The 18,884-nt window shown below is 42.6% G+C and overlaps 1 long non-coding RNA gene across 1 annotated transcript in view; it reads left to right on the forward strand.

The window, feature by feature from the left end:
* Window positions 1–18,884, forward strand: part of LOC149982357 (uncharacterized) — a 61,130-nt gene that overhangs the window by 12,470 nt on the left and 29,776 nt on the right. The gene's annotated exons all lie outside the window — the stretch shown is intronic.

Consider the following 18,884-nt stretch of genomic DNA (forward strand, 5'->3'; position numbering starts at 1 on the left):
AGCAGAGCTGTGGGAGACCACCTCAAGCCCCTGGTAGAGCCGGGGGTGGTGTTTACCACTCCACCACGCCTTCAGCAGGCTTGAAAAGTGGGATTGATCTGTTTGATCCATTTGTTTGTATCAATTTTCAGTAGTTGAATATTTTGACGTAATGTTGATTTGAACATTTTTCATCTTCAACAAATGGGTGGTTGAAAAGTGATACTAAACATACATACCATTGTGGAAGATTTACTGAATTTACACTAAGATGGAGCAAGATGTGTGTTGCTTTTGCACATATTTGTTCATTGGTTTAGCAAGAGTCTGTTGGTCAGTCATCCGGTTCATTTGTTTTGCAATATGTTCAAATCAAAATAAAGCTTTATTTATACAGCAAATGTCAGACATGGATGCAACACAATGGCTTCACAGGTAAAAACAAGTAAAAAAAACAAATTAAATAAACAATTATTTAGTACACAAACAGAATTATAACTGAAAGACTAATGAGCATTCTACAGAATTGCCATTGATTAAAATATTAAGAATTGGATGCAATATCTATCCCAAAATATAAGCTTGTTTCACTCCATTGTTTGTTGCTAAGTTCCCCATCAAGAAAACCCAAATATCCCTAATATAGAAGAGTGGAACAAACAAAGAGTCACGGACAACAAAAATTAAACAGGTGGGGTTTAAGGAGGGGTTCTGAAAGACACTATGGGGGTGTCCACTGAAAGTTGACTAGTAACAACAACTGGGACCTAAAAGACACCCACCAAATCTGCCCAAGAAGCAGCAAACAAAAGAAAAACCCTCAACAAACTTAAAGACAGGAAGCAAACAAAAAAGGTGGTTAAAATAATTTATTACAATCAATACCATTCATACTATTACAAAATCATAATTCTCATTCATTCTTAATTAATTATATTTACAAAAACATCCAACAAAAACAAACCTCAGGGGAGCATCGTCCCTCCCCGTCATACCTAACCAATACCTAACCCTTTCCCTATCTCCCCTTCCCTAATCTATCCCCTTACCAAACTCACTCTAACACTCCCAGCCCTAAACCCCCTTTCCACCTCTCCCGTGCCGCATGCTTCCCCCACTTCCTCTCCTCCCTCTTCATCTTCCCCCTCAAATCACCTTCCACCCTTCTCACACGCTTCCAGGGATCAACAAGCCTTCCACCCCTGTGTCTGCCCTAATGGCAGCTCCCAGAGGCTCCATGTACAGAACGAAGAGGAGAGCCGAGAGTGGGCATCCCTGCCTGACCCCAGACGAGAGGTCAAAAACGTCACCTAAGTGACTATTTACACTAACTCGACACCCCGCTCCGACATATAAAGTACGGATCCATCCTATAAACTTCTCCCCAAATCCTAATCTACCTAACACCCTGAATAGAAAATATCTATTCACGCGATCAAAAGCTTTCGCCTGATCTAGCGCTGCTACCATTAAAGGCAGCCCTCTATCTTCAACCCAAGCGATGGAATCCCTGATCAACTGTAGGTTCCATCTTATAGAGCGGCCCTCTACCCCGCACGTCTGATCCTCGTGGACGACGTAGGGAAGGGCTGTGCGCAACCGGTCTGCTAAAACCTTTGCAAGAATCTTGTAATCTACGCACAGCATGGTCAATGGCCGCCAGTTGCCAAGGTCAGTTGCTTCCCCCTTCTTATAAAGAAGTGACAGCACACCAACAGCCATTGATCCCCCCGGGACCCCCGTCTCAAGGATGGCCTTCAAGACTTCGAGAACCACTGGTCCAAGTATACCCCAAAACTTGAGGTAAAACTCAGCCGGCAGCCCATCCATCCCAGGCACCTTCCCTTTTCCCATCCTCCTAAGAGCGCTCTCAACCTCTTCTAGTGAGATCTGGGCCTCCATCACGTCTCTAATGTCCTCTGGCAACCGCCGGTACAAGTGTTCTAAAAACACGTTTCCCTGCTATACATCTATTTCCCTTTCCTTAAATAAACCTTGGAAATGATCAGTTGTCACCCTGACCATTTCCTCTGGTTTACTTACTATACTACCATTTTCTTCCCTAACTCCCTTCATTACCTTCCTACTCTGTCTGGCCCTAACCGACCTAAAGAACATAGCGGAACAAGTCTCATTATGTTCTAGAAAGCCACTATGCGCACGCTCCAGGAAAGCTCGAGCCTTCTGCTCCTGCAGCTCCCTGAGCTGCGCCTTTAGGGCTGCGAATCTCTCCCAGTCAATCGACCCGCCGAGGTTGCCTGCCTCGTACTCGAGTTCAATTAACCTTTGGATACGATCCACCTCCCTCCTTTCCTCCCTTTTTTTCCTTCTACAATATCCTATTATAAAAGCCCTTATCCTCCCCTTGACTAAATCCCACCACTCTAACACCCCCTCGCACATGGACCGGAGGCCGTCAAGCCTCCGAAAGAAACAAAAAAATGCATCAACGAAAGCCTGCTCCTCCAGTATATCCCGATCTAACTTCCAGTACCCCCTACCGAAGAGGCAGACTGGCGACCCCACCTGCAGGAACACCCCGTCGTGATCCGTGAAGAAAACAGGTAACAGCCGCCCAGACAACTGACCCAAAGACCTGGATACAAAAATGTAGTCGAGCCTCCGCGCAACCCCCCTGGAGATGCGCCATGTAGGACCGACCATTGCCGGAGTAATGTGCAGGCCACCATCAACCAGACCATGGCAAGCCATTAGCCCAGAGATGGCACCTGCACTGCTATCACCGCCTACCCCTAAATCTATATTAAAGTCTCCTCCTATCACCAAGTGCCTGTTTGTAACACACAGGGGCGCCAGACAGTCCACCATCTCCCTCCTGTCTGCCGCCACCTGTGGCCCATACACCCCAATTAACCTATATCTAGCTTCTCTAAACTTAACATCTATCCCCAAAACTCTACCCTGCATTATTACAAAAGTGTTCTCTATTTTAACCTCTCTATGCCCACACAAAATCCCTACTTCTGTTGAGTGCACCCCTCCTATGCCCCAAAAAGATTCCCCCTTATCCCACTCCCTCTTAAATCTACACACATCCCCACCATCCCTCAGGTGAACCTCCTGTAAAAAACAGAAATCAAACCCCACACCCTCTAAATAACAAAAAACCGCCCTCCTTTTAACATTATCCCTTAACCCCCTAACATTTAGACTAAAAAAATAAACAGAACTATTCATTTAATTATTTACAACAAATAAAAAACCCAAAACCCAAAGAAAAACCAGGAGACTCACCCGATGCTCCCCTGGTCCATCTCCACCGGCAGGGACGTCCTCTCCTCTCCTGACGCCCCCCCGTCCTCCATCCCAACCCATGATCCAGGCAGTGTGTTTGGGCCTCCCTCCCCACCCACCATCCCCCCCTCCCTGTTTGCCTCGGGGCTGCATGTAGGGGACCCCATCTCCCCAAACAGGAGTTGGAATCCCTCTAGCAAACAACCCACCGACCCCTCACTGGAGTCATCCACTAAAATGCAAGGGGCTGAGGCAAACCGGGAGGACAAATTACCCTCCCCTCCCCCCCCCGCCACTCTCTTAACCCCCCCTCCCCCTCCACACCCCCCTCCCTCTCACTTCCTGCCAAGCTCCCCCTCTTTATCCCTTTCTTCTTTGGTGAAGGAGGTAGCGGGGAGACACAACGTCCCATCCCCGCTAACTCCTCCACCAAATCCCTCATTTCGACCTCGAGGAAGCCTGGCAGGCTGTCCCCCCACTCCTTCCCCCCATCCCCCCCCCCCCTCCCACCCCGTCCCCTCCCACCTCCACTCCTCCCTCCTTCTCCGTCACTGTCCCCGTTCCCTCTTGAACTCCTTCTCGTACCACTGTCCCCTTCTCCCTCTTCTCAGCTCCTCCACCTTCTTCCGTCCCCTTTTTCTTCTCTCCTTCTGTTCCATTCTTTTCTTCTCCTCGCCTCTTTCTTCCCACCTCATCCTTCTTCCCATCTTCTTCCTGCGCCGTCTTTTCCCCTGTGCCATCCATGCAATCCGCACGCGTCCTTTCTTTCCTCCCCCCATCCCCCGCTTCCCCCCCAGCTGCAGACGCGTATGACCTGTGACAAGCCGGGCAATCACGCCACAGGTGTGCTCTTGAGCCACACCCGTGGCAAGCCTTGGGCTCGTCACACTCCTTGGCCTCGTGCTCTTCCGACCCACAAAAACGACATTTCTTGGCGCTGCACGAGGCCAGGATATGGCCGTAGGCCATACAACGCCTGCAGAACGGGGGCTGACGTGCATAGTAGAGTGTTCCCCTGTCAGCCCCCAGGGAGAACATCGCCGGAGGATGGAGGTAGCCATCCACACTCTTCGGGGACTTCCTGAGTAACGCCTGGAACCCTCTCCTCCCGTTCCAGAAACCCAGGGAGTCCCTGAGGTACCTCGCTGAGGAGACATTGTCCATGTATCTCCCCAGAAAGGCCCTCACTTCTTCATCCTTCACGTGCGGATTGTACATGTTTACGGTGACCACCCTGAAGTTGTTCTTTGCCAGGCTGGTCACCGCATAATGGCACAGGGGTCCTTTTCTTTCCGCTTCCTTTGCCATCTTCAATACATCATCATGTTTCTCTTGCTTGTGAAACGTCACATCAAAACCCTTTTCATTTGGGTTGCCTTGAAGGCAGAGTACTTCCTTCACCTCTATCCTGAGGCATCCCATCAATATGGTCCTTTCAAAAGTTTCCCTGCCCCAAGGTTCCATCTCCTTTTCAGTCCATGAAAATCTTACGGTATTTGCTATACCAATCCCCGGAACCGACCAGGTTTGCTTGTTTGTATTCATTTTTCTTCTTCTTCAAAAAAAGCTCTCTTCAGAAAGAAGCTTCAACCTGAAATGAAAACATCTTTAACCAAAAAAGTGGCGCAACTAAAGGTGTTGACTCTCCACATCTATCAAGACAACTGGAGCCCTGGGCCAGACATTCTTAAATATAACCTGGACCAGCTCAGGTGAAACACCTTCCCACTAACGAGATGGACAAGCCAGCACAGGTGTAACACATACTGACTAACAAGGTTACACCAGTCAGTGCGTCCTACATGCTAACGAGCTAGACGGGCTAACGAGCTAGACGTGCTGAAGTCCAAACCTCAAAACATAAATGGAAAAACCAAAGCATGTACACCTTCCCCCTTAAGACAACAAATATATCCTATATTTTTGTTGGACAAGTTTACTCACCACCAACAGAAAACAACTTCCATTTCATATAATAATCAACTACAATGCTTCACCTTCTACAATATAAACATGGTGTGTACTGGCTGTCAACAATTAAAATCAAGAAAAAACATGTATTTCTAAATAATAATATTCAATCATATAACTATTGAATCTTATCTTTTCTCATTTTTCTTTCTATAGAATCCTAAAACTTCTGGAACTCTCGTCTTCCTAAAACTCACTCGCTTCTAGAACTCTTGGAACGAGCCCAAACAAAACTCATCTCCAATACGGAAAAATGTGCAGTCAAAATGAATTGTGATCCATGGTAACCCACTGGCTAAACACAAAACTTTTTGACTGCCCAACCGTGAGACAAACAGAAACCAAGGTTTCCTTACCACGGACATGTCTGATTTCAAGAGGAAACTCCTGCAATATTCATAGTAATTTTACACTTCACTGCGGAGCTTCTCTCTCTTTTCAGGGTTCACTCGATAGGCATGTTGTTGGATCGTGGCCCAGTCCCCGATGTCATGGTCTGGTACATTTGGGTTGGCACATGTGAGAATTAACCCTGATATTCTAAAAGCAGGGCAACAATGTCAATATAATTGTACCAAAAACTTGTCTGTTGTTTGCATGAATAATTTTCATGACTAAATGTTACATGAAATGTAAATATGAAATATTTGATTGCATAGTCTTATTTTCAAACTCTTTTCAATTACATTTTTCTAGGTGAGATAGCCCAATGTCAAAACACAGTTTTAACGTGTCCAAATCAATAACCAAACCTAAACATAAAATGTACAAACATCTGCCACAATAATCATATTACTCGTATTTTTTAAACAAGTTCCTTATAAACTCCAGAAGCACCAGAAACACTGTTGTTTTAATAAATAGCAATAAATCATTGATATCAATTAGGGGGGAAATCAGGTTGTACGTGCTGTTGAAACTAACACAACCAAAGAAACATGGAAATGGGAGATATCTTTTACCTCACTGGTTAGAGGACAACCTGCAGAAGACAGTCAGCTACATTTGGGAGTGATGCATTTAAATGTAGGGGTCGTTAAACAAAGGAACGCAACACTTATTTGTCATCACTCATCGATATCATGTTGAAATCAATTGTGTGACAGGAGGGAGATGAGGTTGCACGTTCTGTTAAAACTAACAGCTCAAAACCCACAAGGAATCTGGGAATAATGTGTCCATCAGTGGTTAGAGGACAACTTGTAGAAAACAGCTAGCGACATTTTGAAGTGCGGCATTTTGATTCAAGTGGGTCACTGATGTGGTAAGGGTAACCCAACTATTTTTTTGTTAATACCTTTTTGTTAAATCACGTAAATAGTACTCTTCCATTTCAGAGCCTGGATTTTCTCCCTGAGGCAAATATCCATATCATGTTGAAATCAATAGAACAGGGGACAAACGATTAGGATTCTACATTGTGACATCATTAAAATACTCCTTCTACAATGTTGAAACATTCTACATTGTGACATTAATTCATTGATATCATGAAACATCTCCTTCATGTATTTTCTGATATTTAGTTAGAAATATTTTATCAGTGTGTCCCTTCAAGTAAAACTCATCCCACATTGAGTACAGCTAAACTATTTCTCTCCTGTGTGTATTCTCTGATGAATTGTAATGCCTGATGAGGTTCATCTCTTCCCACAGTCAGAGCAGCAGTGAGTTCTCCTCCCTGTGTGTCTCTGCTGGTGTTTATTGAGGTGTTCTGATCTGGAGAGACTCTTCTCTGCCTCTTCAGCATCATGATGTTGAGGCTCCCCAGAGGATCCGCGACTGTCCCACCTCGCTCCTGTGTGAATGACAAAGTCAGACAGACGGTTAAAGGCCCACAACAGCAGAAATCCATTGTTTATTTGAGGTAGAAGGTGATGCCCAGATCATACCCACAAAGTTGTACAACAATTCACGTTTGTTAAACTATTTGACCATTAAGACAGTCAACTTAGAAACAGTCATATCTTGTCTTGTTTTCACATTAGTAGTAACTAGAAATAAGTTATTAAAGTTTATGAAATCCCTAGCAGTGTGCCAGACGACTTTTGGTCTCCAATATCGGCCCCTTTCTGTGTTTGCTAAAATTGCAACACGAGGGCAATGCGCACACAATTTGATTGCAGAAACACCTCCCTACTAATGATGAAACCGCTAGTTATGGATGTAGTATATCTCCCTGGAGCAAAAAATGGTGAGCAACGATTTTTGTTTTTCACAATGTATTCTGAATATTACAGCGCAAGATCAGGAGTGCAACTCAAGGAAACTCACATTAATCTCTGTGTCTATTCACTAATTCACCACCATGGGGGAAAACTCAGGGGAGTTCTCATTGGCTGACAGCAAAAAGAGCCTCCATTTACAGGTTGCTTATAAGTGCATTTCACATTAAATATGGATTATAATTGTAAGGCTCGTTTGAATCACCTGCTTAATATGTTTGTGTTCTTGTCGCAAATCAACTGATTTATAGTTAAACACTTCAACTAGAAACATGCTCTTTGACTAGCTTTGCCATCAGCCTGACAATAAGGGTTCGTACACTAAGTTTTTAACCAATTGGCCCATAACTTCACCTAACAACATAGACCTACTGTAGGACCCATAACTTCACCTAACAACAACAACAGACCTACTGTAGGACCCATAACTTCACCTAACATATAAATACTGTAGGACCCATAACTTAGGTGACTAACTAAACAGCTACAGTATTAAGTATTATGTGTAATTATTGTAGAACTGCGTTAATGACAGTATCCATTTGGGTGTTGTCAATAAAGTTAAAAACCATTGGATTTAACAAACTCTGAAATTATTTATAATTTCTGTGCCCATGAAAACTGTTTTCCCAGCGTAATATAAGGAGACACTAAATGTTACGTAGTTCGAGTGCATTTCAGAGATCTGAATACAAAAAAACTGTCCGACAGCAAGATCCAGTATTTAAGTTGAAGTTCATCATATAACAAGCTTAACGTTATGACTATAACTACTGTTCCCTGAAGGAGGGAAACTCGGTACAATATACTATTAAATCCAAATGTTATGACTATAACTACTGTTCCCTGAAGGAGGGAAACTAGGTACAACATACTATTAAATCCACGCCTCACTGGAAGCCCCCCCTTCCACAGGTGATGGGTGTGAGGTTTGGATTTATTCCTTAAATATAATACCGCTCTTCACCGACCCAGGAAGGGGCGGGGCCAAACATGTGTTTTGTACCTCGTTTCCCTCCTTCAGGGAAGAGTAATTATAGTCATAAAGTCACGCTTCCTTTCAGTACAAGATACTATAGGGAAATACAATCATTCCCCAGGTCGACCCAAACGTATACTAAATGAAATGGCCTATGGCAGACAACCCAGACATGACCCTGCAAGATGCGTGAGTTTTGTACATTTTTTCATAGTCTTTGGTTTGAAACACTCATGTCAATGCGCTGAGTAAGGACAGGCAACTGATTAAATAACAAAAAAACGCCCTCCTTTTAACATTATCCCTTAACCCCCTAACATTTAGACTAAAAAAAGAAACAGAACTATTCATTTAATTATTTACAACAAATAAAAAACCCAAAACCCAAAGAAAAACCAGGAGACTCACCCGATGCTCCCCTGGTCCATCTCCACCGGTGGGGACGTCCTCTCCTCTCCTGACGCCCCCCCGTCCTCCATCCCAACCCATGATCCAGGCAGTGTGTTTGTTTGTCCCCCCACTCCTTCCCCCCACCCCCCCCCCTCCCACCCCCTCCCCTCCCACCTCCACTCCTCCCTCCTTCTCCGTCACTGTCCCTGTTCCCTCTTGAACTCCTTCTCGTACCGCTGTCCCCTTCTCCCTCTTCTCAGCTCCTCCACCTTCTTCCGTCCCCTTTTTCTTCTCTCCTTCTGTTCCATTCTTTTCTTCTCCTCGCCTCTTTCTTCCCACCTCATCCTTCTTCCCATCTTCTTCCTGCGCCGTCTTTTCCCCTGTGCCATCCATGCAATCCGCACGCGTCCTTTCTTTCCTCCCCCCATCCCCCGCTTCCCCCCCAGCTGCAGACGCGTATGACCTGTGACGAGCCGGGCAATCACGCCACAGGTGTGCTCTTGACCCACACCCGTGGCAAGCCTTGGGCTCGTCACACTCCTTGGCCTCGTGCTCTTCCGACCCACAAAAACGACATTTCTTGGCGCTGCACGAGGCCAGGATATGGCCGTAGGCCATACAACGCCTGCAGAACGGGGGCTGACGTGCATAGTAGAGTGTTCCCCTGTCAGCCCCCAGGGAGAACATCGCCGGAGGATGGAGGTAGCCATCCACACTCTTCGGGGACTTCCTGAGTAACGCCTGGAACCCTCTCCTCCCGTTCCAGAAACCCAGGGAGTCCCTGAGGTACCTCGCTGAGGAGACATTGTCCATGTATCTCCCCAGAAAGGCCCTCACTTCTTCATCCTTCACGTGCGGATTGTACATGTTTACGGTGACCACCCTGAAGTTGTTCTTTGCCAGGCTGGTCACCGCATAATGGCACAGGGGTCCTTTTCTTTCCGCTTCCTTTGCCATCTTCAATACATCATCATGTTTCTCTTGCTTGTGAAACGTCACATCAAAACCCTTTTCATTTGGGTTGCCTTGAAGGCAGAGTACTTCCTTCACCTCTATCCTGAGGCATCCCATCAATATGGTCCTTTCAAAAGTTTCCCTGCCCCAAGGTTCCATCTCCTTTTCAGTCCATGAAAATCTTACGGTATTTGCTATACCAATCCCCGGAACCGACCAGGTTTGCTTGTTTGTATTCATTTTTCTTCTTCTTCAAAAAAAGCTCTCTTCAGAAAGAAGCTTCAACCTGAAATGAAAACATCTTTAACCAAAAAAGTGGCGCAACTAAAGGTGTTGACTCTCCACATCTATCAAGACAACTGGAGCCCTGGGCCAGACATTCTTAAATAGAACCTGGACCAGCTCAGGTGAAACACCTTCCCACTAACGAGATGGACAAGCCAGCACAGGTGTAACACATACTGACTAACAAGGTTACACCAGTCAGTGCGTCCTACATGCTAACGAGCTAGACGGGCTAACGAGCTAGACGTGCTGAAGTCCAAACCTCAAAACATAAATGGAAAAACCAAAGCATGTACACCTTCCCCCTTAAGACAACAAATATATCCTATATTTTTGTTGGACAAGTTTACTCACCACCAACAGAAAACAACTTCCATTTCATATAATAATCAACTACAATGCTTCACCTTCTACAATATAAACATGGTGTGTACTGGCTGTCAACAATTAAAATCAAGAAAAAACATGTATTTCTAAATAATAATATTCAATCATATAACTATTGAATCTTATCTTTTCTCATTTTTCTTTCTATAGAATCCTAAAACTTCTGGAACTCTCGTCTTCCTAAAACTCACTCGCTTCTAGAACTCTTGGAACGAGCCCAAACAAAACTCATCTCCAATACGGAAAAATGTGCAGTCAAAATGAATTGTGATCCATGGTAACCCACTGGCTAAACACAAAACTTTTTGACTGCCCAACCGTGAGACAAACAGAAACCAAGGTTTCCTTACCACGGACATGTCTGATTTCAAGAGGAAACTCCTGCAATATTCATAGTAATTTTACACTTCACTGCGGAGCTTCTCTCTCTTTTCAGGGTTCACTCGATAGGCATGTTGTTGGATCGTGGCCCAGTCCCCGATGTCATGGTCTGGTACATTTGGGTTGGCACATGTGAGAATTAACCCTGATATTCTAAAAGCAGGGCAACAATGTCAATATAATTGTACCAAAAACTTGTCTGTTGTTTGCATGAATAATTTTCATGACTAAATGTTACATGAAATGTAAATATGAAATATTTGATTGCATAGTCTTATTTTCAAACTCTTTTCAATTACATTTTTCTAGGTGAGATAGCCCAATGTCAAAACACAGTTTTAACGTGTCCAAATCAATAACCAAACCTAAACATAAAATGTACAAACATCTGCCACAATAATCATATTACTCGTATTTTTTAAACAAGTTCCTTATAAACTCCAGAAGCACCAGAAACACTGTTGTTTTAATAAATAGCAATAAATCATTGATATCAATTAGGGGGGAAATCAGGTTGTACGTGCTGTTGAAACTAACACAACCAAAGAAACATGGAAATGGGAGATATCTTTTACCTCACTGGTTAGAGGACAACCTGCAGAAGACAGTCAGCTACATTTGGGAGTGATGCATTTAAATGTAGGGGTCGTTAAACAAAGGAACGCAACACTTATTTGTCATCACTCATCGATATCATGTTGAAATCAATTGTGTGACAGGAGGGAGATGAGGTTGCACGTTCTGTTAAAACTAACAGCTCAAAACCCACAAGGAATCTGGGAATAATGTGTCCATCAGTGGTTAGAGGACAACTTGTAGAAAACAGCTAGCGACATTTTGAAGTGCGGCATTTTGATTCAAGTGGGTCACTGATGTGGTAAGGGTAACCCAACTATTTTTTTGTTAATACCTTTTTGTTAAATCACGTAAATAGTACTCTTCCATTTCAGAGCCTGGATTTTCTCCCTGAGGCAAATATCCATATCATGTTGAAATCAATAGAACAGGGGACAAACGATTAGGATTCTACATTGTGACATCATTAAAATACTCCTTCTACAATGTTGAAACATTCTACATTGTGACATTAATTCATTGATATCATGAAACATCTCCTTCATGTATTTTCTGATATTTAGTTAGAAATATTTTATCAGTGTGTCCCTTCAAGTAAAACTCATCCCACATTGAGTACAGCTAAACTATTTCTCTCCTGTGTGTATTCTCTGATGAATTGTAATGCCTGATGAGGTTCATCTCTTCCCACAGTCAGAGCAGCAGTGAGTTCTCCTCCCTGTGTGTCTCTGCTGGTGTTTATTGAGGTGTTCTGATCTGGAGAGACTCTTCTCTGCCTCTTCAGCATCATGATGTTGAGGCTCCCCAGAGGATCCGCGACTGTCCCACCTCGCTCCTGTGTGAATGACAAAGTCAGACAGACGGTTAAAGGCCCACAACAGCAGAAATCCATTGTTTATTTGAGGTAGAAGGTGATGCCCAGATCATACCCACAAAGTTGTACAACAATTCACGTTTGTTAAACTATTTGACCATTAAGACAGTCAACTTAGAAACAGTCATATCTTGTCTTGTTTTCACATTAGTAGTAACTAGAAATAAGTTATTAAAGTTTATGAAATCCCTAGCAGTGTGCCAGACGACTTTTGGTCTCCAATATCGGCCCCTTTCTGTGTTTGCTAAAATTGCAACACGAGGGCAATGCGCACACAATTTGATTGCAGAAACACCTCCCTACTAATGATGAAACCGCTAGTTATGGATGTAGTATATCTCCCTGGAGCAAAAAATGGTGAGCAACGATTTTTGTTTTTCACAATGTATTCTGAATATTACAGCGCAAGATCAGGAGTGCAACTCAAGGAAACTCACATTAATCTCTGTGTCTATTCACTAATTCACCACCATGGGGGAAAACTCAGGGGAGTTCTCATTGGCTGACAGCAAAAAGAGCCTCCATTTACAGGTTGCTTATAAGTGCATTTCACATTAAATATGGATTATAATTGTAAGGCTCGTTTGAATCACCTGCTTAATATGTTTGTGTTCTTGTCGCAAATCAACTGATTTATAGTTAAACACTTCAACTAGAAACATGCTCTTTGACTAGCTTTGCCATCAGCCTGACAATAAGGGTTCGTACACTAAGTTTTTAACCAATTGGCCCATAACTTCACCTAACAACATAGACCTACTGTAGGACCCATAACTTCACCTAACAATAACATGGACCTAGTGTAGGACCCATAACTTCACCTAACAACAACAACAGACCTACTGTAGGACCCATAACTTCACCTAACATATAAATACTGTAGGACCCATAACTTAGGTGACTAACTAAACAGCTACAGTATTAAGTATTATGTGTAATTATTGTAGAACTGCGTTAATGACAGTATCCATTTGGGTGTTGTCAATAAAGTTAAAAACCATTGGATTTAACAAACTCTGAAATTATTTATAATTTCTGTGCCCATGAAAACTGTTTTCCCAGCGTAATATAAGGAGACACTAAATGTTACGTAGTTCGAGTGCATTTCAGAGATCTGAATACAAAAAAACTGTCCGACAGCAAGATCCAGTATTTAAGTTGAAGTTCATCATATAACAAGCTTAACGTTATGACTATAACTACTGTTCCCTGAAGGAGGGAAACTCGGTACAATATACTATTAAATCCAAATGTTATGACTATAACTACTGTTCCCTGAAGGAGGGAAACTAGGTACAACATACTATTAAATCCACGCCTCACTGGAAGCCCCCCCTTCCACAGGTGATGGGTGTGAGGTTTGGATTTATTCCTTAAATATAATACCGCTCTTCACCGACCCAGGAAGGGGCGGGGCCAAACATGTGTTTTGTACCTCGTTTCCCTCCTTCAGGGAAGAGTAATTATAGTCATAAAGTCACGCTTCCTTTCAGTACAAGATACTATAGGGAAATACAATCATTCCCCAGGTCGACCCAAACGTATACTAAATGAAATGGCCTATGGCAGACAACCCAGACATGACCCTGCAAGATGCGTGAGTTTTGTACATTTTTTCATAGTCTTTGGTTTGAAACACTCATGTCAATGCGCTGAGTAAGGACAGGCAACTGATTACGCATATAGAAGTAGTACTAGTCTACCTGGCCTGCATGTTCCAAGTTTGTTGTAGACAGGCCACGTGATTTATAGGATATTTATTTGCAATGTTTTTATTTGTTGGCTTTGTGTAGACTATTTTTTTTACACAGTTGGCAATGGCAATAAAAGTTATTTAGATTTGTATAATTTTCATTTAGATTTAGATAGAATGTAGATTAATCACAGTGATTAAAATCAGACAATGATTTTGAGATACTATTATAGATTAAATTAAACTGTTCCAGTAAAATGAACATATGAAAATCATATCTGTCATGCAGATCGGTAGAAATGGTCAGATAAATTTGCACTCCAAATGTAGGTTGCTGACTGCTTGTATAGCCTATTACCAGCAACGTCAGAATTTATGAAGGCCAGCAGGATGAGGTGCTTCGGGAAAAGTTTCTGTTCTGGTTGGGCTGTATTGATGTAATGGCATGAAAATAAATTGGCTGAATATTATCCAATGACTTATCAACAGCTCTAACAATTTGACCCCCACAAGAAATCTTCACTGGCAATTATAGAATATACTATATAGCCTAGAAACCTGGTTAAACTATCATTATGACCTCATGCATGGCCAGTCTTTGTATTCATAGTGTAGTGAATTCAGGGGGTAGCCCTGAGCTGAACTCAAACCTGGGTCCAGCGACTGTCAAGTCAACACCTTATAACTGTTACGCCAAGATGTCTGAACTTCTTGACGAGGTCGCTAGGTGTTGGGTTACGGTTTCTACAATAGCTTTCTCTATGAATTTGAGAGTGGTTACACTTCTCCCTCCCCCATCCCTCAGCTGTTAACCAAACCAACCTCTGGGCAGCCATTTTGTTGCTGTTTAAAAAACCCACACAACCCAGCAATCTGCAGTTCAAACAATAACAAATCTGTCATTCCACCACTGTTTTGGTAATAAGATAATTATGGGGTTGGAGAAATGTAACTACAGACCGACAGACCTATCGATGCAAGGAATGACCGTCCATGATATCAACATTATAGTTTCAACCATGTTGAGGCTATACAGTGTTGATTTACATTGTTTCTAAACATTGGAGCTAAAAAAGCTTATTTGGGGTTCTGATGGGGTACAACAGTTGAACTAAAAACCTCTTTGCGATAGGCGCAAATGTCTCAACTGGCCAATTGCCAGGGAAAATGCAGAGCGCCAGATTCAAACACAATACTATAAAATTCAAACTTTCATTAAATCACACATGTAAAAGTAAGATACTCAATTAAAGCTAAACTCGTTGTGAATCCAGCCAACATGTCAGATTTTAAAAATGCTTTTCGGCGAAAGCATAAGAAGCTATTATCTGATGATAGCACCAGCAGTAAACAAAGGGGTTAGCATATTTCAACCCTGCAGGCGCTACACACAACGTTGAAATAAAATATAAAACATGCATTACCTTTGACGAGCTTCTTTTGTTGGCACTCTAATATGTCCCATAAACATCACATATGGTCCTTTTGTTCGATTAATTCCCTTGATATGTATCCAAAATGTCCATTTATTTGGCGCATGTGATCCAGAAAAACACCAGTTCCAACTTGCGCAACGTGACTACAAAATATCTAAAAAATGAACTGTAAACTTTAATTTCAAACTACTTTTGTATTACAACTTTAGGTATTTTTTTAACGTAATATTCATTGCATGTTTTCGAATTCCCAAAATAAGGGATTAATGAAAAATTGAATTATCTGTTACAACTATGGTACTTATTGAATGTATCAATGAGCGCTGTTTCCGCCCGGGTTCAAACCGGGGACCTTTTGTGTGTTAATTCATAACCCATCATTTATACCTGTTAATTCATAACCCATCATTTATACCTGTTTGTTCATAACCCATCATTTATACCAGTTAATTCATAACCCATCATTTATACCTGTTAGTTCATAACCCATCTGTAACGGTTTTCTTCCTGGGAAGGAGAGGAGGACCAAAATGCAGCGTGGTTATTGTTAAGCATCTTTAATAAAGACGAAAACGTAAACACTATACAAATACAAAATAAGAAAACGTGGCAAAACCGAAACAGTCCTAACTGGTGCAGAGAACACAGAGACAGGAAACAACCACCCACAAAATACCCAAAGAATATGGCTGCCTAAATATGGTTCCCAATCAGAGACAATGATAAACACCTGCCTCTGATTGAGAACCACTCTAGGCAACCATAGACTTACCTAGACAACTACACTGAACACAACCCCATAATTCTAATAAACCCCTAGACAAGACCAAACACAATAAATCACCCATGTCACACCCTGGCCTAACCAAAATAATAAAGAAAACAGTAACCCCCCCCCAAAGGTGGGCGTCTATCCACGGTGGCGGCTCTGGCACGGGACGTGGACCCCACTCCAACATAGTCTTAGTCCGCTTTCTTATGAGGGTCGCCTTTGAGTGGCGACCCTCGCCACCGACCTTGGCCTAAGAACCCACTGGACTGAGGGGCAGCTCCGGACTGAGGGGCAGCTCCGGACTGAGGGTCAGCTCGGGACTGAGGTAGCTCAGGACTGAGGGGTAGCTCAGGACTGAGGGGTAGCTCAGGACTGAGAAGTAGCTCAGGCTGGTTGACGGCTCTGGCGGATCCAGGCTGACTGGCGGCTCTGGCGGATCCTGGCTGACTGGCGGCTCTGGCAGATCCTGGCTGACTGGCGGCTCTGGCAGATCCTGGCTGACTGGTGGCTCTGGAAGATCCTGGCTGACTGGCGGCTCTGGAATATCCTGGCTGACTGGTGACTCTGGAAGATCCTGGCTGACTGGCGACTCTGGCGGCTCATGACAGACGGGAGACTCTGGCGGCTCATGACAGACGGGAGACTCTGGCGGCTCATGACAGATAGGAGACTCTGGCGGCTCATGACAGACGGGAGACTCTGGCGGCTCATGACAGACAGGAGACTCTGGCGGCTCATGACAGACAGGAGACTCTGGCGGCTCATGACAGACGGGAGACTCTAGCAGCTCTGGACAGACGGGAGACTCTAGCAGCTCTGGTTCATAACCCATCATTTATACCTGTTAATTCATAACCCATAATTTATAACCCATCATTTGTACCTGTTAGTTCACAAACCATCATTTATACCTGTTAGTTCATAACCCATCATTTATACATGTTAGTTCATAACCCATCATTTATACCTGTTAGTTCATAATCCATCATTTATACCTGTTAGTTCATAACCCATCATTTATACATGTTAGTTCATAACCCATCATTTATACCTGTTAGTTCATAATCCATAATTTATACCTGTTAGTTCATAACCCATCATTTATACCTGTCAGTTCATAACCCATCATTTATACCTGTTAATTCATAACCCACAATTTATAACCTGTTAAGTAATAACCCATAATTGATAACCTATCATTTGTGCCTGTTAATAAACAACCCATCATTTATACCAGTTAATTCATAACCCATCATTTATATCTGTTAATTCATAACCCATCATTTATACCTGTTAGTTCATAACCCATCATTTATACCTCTTAGTTCATAACCCATCATTTATACCTGTTAGTTCATAACCCATCATTTATACCTGTTAGTTCATAACCCATAATTAAAACCTGTTAAGTCATAACCCATAATTGATAACCCATCATTTGTTCCTGTTAATAAACAACCCATCATTTATACCAGTTAATTCATAACCCATCATTTATACCTGTTAATTCATAACCCATCATTTATACCTGTTAGTTCATAACCCATCATTTATACCTGTTAGTTCATAACCCATCATTTATACATTAGTTCATAACCCATAGTTCATAACCCATCATTTATACCTGTTAGTTCATAACCCATCATTTATACCTGTTAGTTCATAACCCATCATTTATACCTGTTAGTTCATAACCCATAATTTATACCTGTTAGTTCATAACCCATCATTTATACCTGTTAGTTCATAACCCAAAAATTTATCAATTTTAGAATAAGGCTGTAACGTAACAAAATGTGGAAAAAGGGAAGGTGTCTGAAGACTTAACAAATGCACTGTATACCACTGGCAGAGTTTTCTACCTCTGGCAGAATTTTCTACCATTGGCAGTTTTGTATACAGTCACGTGATACGTGGTATAGAAGTCTAATCTTAGGAGAGTACTTGGGAGGCACTATACTGTTTGTATAGGTGTCTATCTGGTCATAACCACTGATACAGGAGCCCCTCCACCCTCTGGTGGGATGGACCATGTCTACAGAGAAACTTAGATTCAAATACTTAGATTTGTGTGTATTGGTTATATGTTGTGAAATTGTTAGATATAACTTGTCAGATATTACTGCACTGTCGGAGCTAGAAACACAAGCATTTCACTACACCCGCAATAACATCTGCTAAACACGTGTAAGTGACCAATAAATTGTTTTATTTTTATTTTTATTTCACCTTTATTTAACCAGGTAGGCTAGTTGAGAACAAGTTCTCATTTGCAACTGCGACCTGGCCAAGATAAAGCATAGCAGTGTGAACAGAACACTGAGTTACACATGGAGTAAACAATTAACAAGTCAATAACACAGTAGAAAAAAAGGAGAGTCTATATACATTGTGTGCAAAAGGCATGAGGAGGTAGGCGAAATATTACAATTTTGCAGATTAACACTGGAGTGATAAATGATCAGATGGTCATGTACAGGTAGAGATACTGGTGTGCAAAATAGCAGAAAAGTAAATAAATAAAAACAGTATGGGGATGAGGTAGGTAAAAATGGGTGGGCTATTTACCAATAATATGTACAGCTGCAGCGATCGGTTAGCTGCTCAGATAGCAGATTTTTGCAATTCGTTCCAGTCACAGGCAGCAGAGAACTGGAACGAAAGGCGGCCAAATTAGTTGTTGGCTTTAGGGATGATCAGTGAGATACACCTGCTGGAGCGTGTGTT

Source organism: Oncorhynchus mykiss, chromosome 7, assembly GCF_057628025.1.
Source record: "Oncorhynchus mykiss isolate SJ-2025 chromosome 7, ASM5762802v1, whole genome shotgun sequence".
NCBI lineage: Eukaryota > Metazoa > Chordata > Actinopteri > Salmoniformes > Salmonidae > Oncorhynchus > Oncorhynchus mykiss.